Consider the following 5,929-nt stretch of genomic DNA (forward strand, 5'->3'; position numbering starts at 1 on the left):
GTTTATTTGAAATAAAATTGTTATCTTCTCAAAAAAAAAAAATTTGAAGAGACATACCTGAAAAAGGAAAAATCGAGAGTAGGGGACGGATTTGAGATTTCTCGAGGAAAGGCAAGGAACGGATTTGGGTTTTTTTCGAGGAAGAAGAGACGTGAGAGGCAGGAAAAGGGCGGTGGAAGAAAACCGTCGCGGAGAAATTTCTTGAGTGATAAGCACGATTTTATGTTTCTTAGTTACAAAGTTTTCCAGCGGTCTTGTCTTACTCTATTGTGGCGGTTACTACCGCTACAATATTTCTAAGACGCCTCCCAAAGACCCCAACTGTAGATCTTTTTTTTTCTTTTTGGTTGTAGTGATATATATATATATATATATATATATATATATATATATATATATATATATATATATATATAGGTGTCATTCCATTAATACGAGGTAATGTGAATGCAACGTGTATTCCACTGTATATAATATAAAAAAAAAGGGAAATGATAAATCCACCCCTTCCATCATGGGGGATGGGGCAGCCACATGTAGTGGTTTTATTAGTTTATACTTTATAGCCCAAAAAATACCATATTTAAAACAAGGCGCATATTATCATCACCCAAAATAAAAATACGAGGATTGATAAAATCAACGGTGCCCTTGCAAAAACCACTTTCAAGGCGCCCCCATTGGTCAGTTTCATCAAAGTACATTTAAGATGGTGCAGAAAAAAGCGGATGGCAAGGAAAAAAAGGAAACGGCTTTGACTTTTTCTGAAACTGACCAATGGGGTGCCCTTGGAGTTGGTTTTTTGAAAGGGCGGCTTTCATTCTATCATTCCTCTAAAAATATTCTTTATCTAGTGTTGTGTGCCCTTCCCACATTCCACACCAAACCAAATCTTTACAATGGGCTCTCTCTCACTAAATTTAGAGTTAAAATCTCTGACCATCAAAAGCCCAAAACCTTTGGCTATAACACCATATAAATTCAACAAAGGAAAAATCAATCACTCAAAACAGAAGACATTTCTTCTGGTGTACATTCAAAAGAAAAAAGTATGGATATCCTATATCTTCTTGTTCTTCTCCTACCCCAAGTTCATGAGGCCTCCGCTGCTAGGGACCGGAAGCTTTTGATCATCGGTGGATGGCAACCGATCAAAGACACAAAGGATCCACACATCACAGAAATCGGAGACTTCGCCTTCTCCGATTACAACAATATCCAGAAGGCAAGCATCTTGTTTAAACACGTGGTCAGCGGCGAAACCCAAACAGTTGCTGGAGTCAAATATCACCTTCTCATAGAGGCCATGAATAAAGAAGTCACAAACACTTATGAAGCTATGCTGTGGGAGAAGGCTTGGGTGGGATTTAGGAACCTCATGTCCTGCAAACAGGTTTAAAACTGATGCAACTGCAAAGTGGATTAGACATATATATATATATATATATATATATATATATATATATATATATATCATCCTTTAATTTGTCCTAATATGAATACCTTTGTGTATTTTATGAGTAAATCATGGTTTGCTAGATATAAGTACTATTTAGCACTTACTATCCATTGAATGGGCATGCCCCAAAAGAGATGAATAAAGGGAAATGATATCAGTGTGGGCGGTGATAAATTCACCCCCTTCTAGGATGAATTCACCCCTTATTTTTCAAAATAGACCATACAACCCACACCATCGGACGATCCAAACCGTCCATTTGATGGGCCACGATGTAAATAGGTTGTGCCCCAAAAATCATTTCCATAGAATGATCCTAACCGTTTGATCTATAGAGGTTTGATTATGGAGTTTCTCTATACTCGGAGAGTAGTGGAATAAGAAGTCAAAAGGGAGGAGACAAGCATTTTGATTTGTTTAGATTTACCTCAGAGAATAGTGTAAGTAATGTTTGGTTGCGCGGCATATACTCAGAGAGTAGGAGAATAAGGAGTGTCATCACTAATATATGAGAGAGAGAGAGAGAGGAAAGTGTTGGTGCGCTCGAGCGCACCAAGCTTATGGTGTGCTCAAGTGCTCAGACACCTGGGGGCCCACTTTGTTAGGATGATCCAAAGCATTCATTTGAAAGGCACTTACATAGATGGGGTGTGTACCAAAAATCAACTCCATAGGATCATCCTAACCCATCCAATTGTGGAGGTCAAAATGGACAGACATTGTTTGTCCACAAATCTGCCCATTTTTGCCCTCCACTTTTGGAAGGGTTAGAATGATTCAATGGAATTGATTTTTGGTACACACCCTATACATACATACACACACACACACACATATATATATATATATATATATATATATATATATATATATATATGAGGAAAAGGATTATGTGCTCGAGTGCCTAATCACATGGACCCACATTTTTTGTGTTGATCCAAACCATTCATTTGCAAGGCCCCTTCATAGATAGGGTGTGTACCAAAAATCAGGTCCATTGAATAATCCTAACCCCTCCAAAAGTGGAAGGCAAAAATGGGCAGATTTCTGGACAAACAATGTCTGTCCATTTTGACCTCCACAATTGGATGGGTTAAGATGATCCTATGTGTAGACACCCCATTTTCACCGAACCCTAAAGAGATACATATGATTAAAAAATCCCTTCAAATCATGGATATAGAGCCCCAAATTTCTCCCTAAGGTAGTTTAGGGTCCCAGCTAGGTCCCTACAAAATTTCATCGAAATCGGATGAGATTTGCCTAATAAGACGAGCCGAATTAAAATTATAGTGCAAAAGGGGAGTGAAATATCCTATAAGCCAGCCAGTTTTTACACTAGAGCAGAAATGATGGTGCATTATCTCTGTAATGTCGCCTATGAAGATTTTTATTTGAAAATACCCATCATTTAGTTAAAATACAACATATACATGAATAAGGGGTTGTCCAAAGTAACTCAAGGGGCGAAAAATTTCTTTTAATTAATTTTTCATTAATTTTTTCTCAAATGACCACCCTTTTGCAACCAAAATCAAAGCAAAATTTTTGAAAAGGGATTGTCCTATAACTAATGGAAAAAAAATAAGAAAAAACTCTATAAATAGAGCATTTGGGCTTTCATTTGAAAAAAATGAGGGCTCTTAATTTAATTTTAGAGAGAGGGAGAGAGCTTTCTAGAGAGAGAAAGAGAGAATTCTAAAGAGAGAAAGGAGATCTAAAGAGAGAATTCTAGAGAAAGAAGGAGATCTAGAGAGAGAAAGAAGGAGATTTAGAAAGAGAAAGAAGGAGGAGAAGAACAAGATTTCAAGGAGAGATCGAAGAGAAGAGCACAAGGTTAGTAGATTTTGACTTTTCTTTATAAATCTAACCTAAAATGAGAAATCTAAGTGGAAAATGCTTAAAAATGGTTAGATCACTGGGGCTAAAATCTACCAAAAGATGTTTAAAAACATGTCTCATATAAAGATCTAAAGCAATTCCCTTAGATTTTGAGTTCTAGTTGAATTTTGATGTGAAAATGGCAAAATTAAGTGTTGTCCAGCCTCAGTTTTTCCATTTTACATCAATTTGAGGTTGGAGTTCATAAAAATTTCTTATGAAATGTGTAGAGCTCAATGAGATCTTCGATTTGGGGTATAATGGCTCAAAATTGGCCAAGAAATAAAGAAGTTATGGCCGTTTTAAGATTTCAGCTCAAAATTCGATGCAAAATGGTGAATCTATGTGTGTTTTTGTGAAAATTCCTTAAAGATCTTCAAAACTGAAACTAACATGGTTAGATCTAAACCTAATCAGCATGTATTATCATATATTTGTGTCAAATTCCCATAGATTTTGTGTTTGAATGAAGTTTTGATGTGAAATATCATGGTTCAAATTTTATTTTCAATATTTCACTAAAATTTAGTTAGATCTAGCGAAAGTGATACACGTAGAAGTTGTAGATTTTTCTGATATCTTCGATTTGACATCTTTTGGGCCTCATAACGATGAAACATGAAAAAGTTATGCTATTTTTAAAATGTCAGCCAAAAACATTACATTTCCATATTTGAATTTGCCCGGAGATGGTCTCATGTAGAAAAAGTCAAACCCTTTGAAAACAGGCTTTGTCTCATTAGTAAGTCAACCCATAGGAGACTACCTCAAGTCTCATAAGCTGCACCTCATTAGAAGACTAACTTAGTCTTTTATTTGCCCAACCCCTATTCTATCATTGCAAGGGCGATGATAAGGATACTTGGAGCCCTCATAGGAGACATGCATTGTCTCATTAGTAATGGTGGTTTATTCTTCTTCTAGAAAACATGTTTTGTCTAGTTAACACCCCCTCTTAGGGTTAATAGTTTAGGAATCTGTCCATTAGCATAGGAGCCTGTCCTTAGTTAGAGAGTCGATCTTTCAGGAGTTTGTCCTGTCATCATAAGGAGCTAAGATTTTGTCCAACCTTTCATTAAATCATGTGATTCTGTCCAATCCTTGCAAGGCATAAGATTCTATCCAACCCTTGCAGAGTCGGGATTCTGTCTCCCCCGTAAAGTATATGATTCTGTCCAACCTTTGCGGGATATTAGAAGTTTGTCCTACCCTTATGATGATAGGAATCTGTCATCTTGAGTTAAAAATATCAAAAACACTTTTAAAAATACAAAAAACATTTTCAAAAGTCATGAGTCATTAGGAGTGTAGTTAGGAGAGTCTGTTTCCGAACTACGTTGGCTTGCTCCTCTTCCACGAGGTACGTAGGCAGCTTGAGATTCTTATCCCAGGTCCAGTCAAACCTTTCAAAATAAACATTTCAAACCTTCCAAAAGTATAAAAATTCTTCAAAACCTTTTCAAAAAAAGATCTTCTCCGAGAGTTAGGAGTTTGTCTTAGAAGTTTGTGGTGTCTTAGAGTTAGGAGTCTGTCCTGGTTATGTTGATGCTTTGTGTGTCTTGTCGTGTGAGTGTCCCTAGAGTTAGGAGGCCTCGAGTCGTCGTCGGTTAGACTAGGAAACACTTAGTTAGCCCATGATTTTCCTTAGGACACACAGCCTAGTTACACATAGGATATAGGAACCACTTACATTAGCTTAAGGCTAACCAACTTGCATTTAGTTAGGGCATATAAGGAGTCCTAAAAAGTTACAATTCACTTGAACTTAAGCAATTGTACAAAAAGTTTTAAGAACTAGTCGGGTCTAGTTGATCAAGTCTATGATAACGGTTTTAGATGGTTATGCATCGTAGTTTAGAATAGGTCACCGAACTACGTTGACTCTTATTCTTTCCGAGACCGGGATACGCAGAGCAGCCGGGATGGCCATCCTGGTCCGAGTCAAGTATCACATTAGAGTCTTAGGGTTTATTGTCCTAGAGTCACAGGAGCTTATGATCTAATATTTGTTCATATGCTTGAATGATCGCTTTCTTTAGATGATTCATATGCTTAACTGTAGCATTTGAATGTCTATTTAACTTAGTTTATTGCTTGCTCATATGCTTAGCTGTAGCATTTATCTTTCTCTTGATCACATGCATAGATGTAACTTTTTATTATTGCTGATTATTACTGTATCATCTACTGACGTTTGTTCACTGTGCAGGTTATCACTTTAGATATAGATGTGCATGTGTATATTTACCGCTTTCTTAGATGCGTTGTGTTATGATTAGATATGGTTGATGGAGATTGGTAACATGGTTATCTATTATCAGATCGATACTAGCTTTCTCCGCCTCTTTCTGAGAGACGGCGGATTCTAGTGTTCATTCAGATAACAGATGAAACTGGTACTAACTCTCTTTAGGCATGTATGTTAGATATGATGTATGGAGACATGTAGCAGGGTTATCTAATATTGGATTGACCCTAGTCTTCTCCGTCTCTCTGAGAGATGGTGGATTCTAGTGTTGTTCCAATGTTAGATAATTCTGATATCACTTCTCCTTAGGACTTGTGTGTTTTCTTTTCTTTATCTCTCCC

At 36.8% G+C, this 5,929-nt stretch overlaps 1 pseudogene; it reads left to right on the forward strand.

Moving 5' to 3' along the window:
- The first annotated feature begins 1,051 nt into the window (after positions 1-1,051).
- LOC143850265 (cysteine proteinase inhibitor 5 pseudogene) lies at positions 1,052-5,615 on the forward strand (annotated as a pseudogene).
- The last annotated feature ends 314 nt before the right edge of the window (positions 5,616-5,929 follow it).

Source organism: Tasmannia lanceolata, unplaced genomic scaffold (genome assembly GCF_043159265.1).
Source record: "Tasmannia lanceolata isolate RefF3 unplaced genomic scaffold, GAP_Taslan_0.1 ptg000018l, whole genome shotgun sequence".
Classification (NCBI taxonomy): Eukaryota; Viridiplantae; Streptophyta; class Magnoliopsida; order Canellales; family Winteraceae; genus Tasmannia; species Tasmannia lanceolata.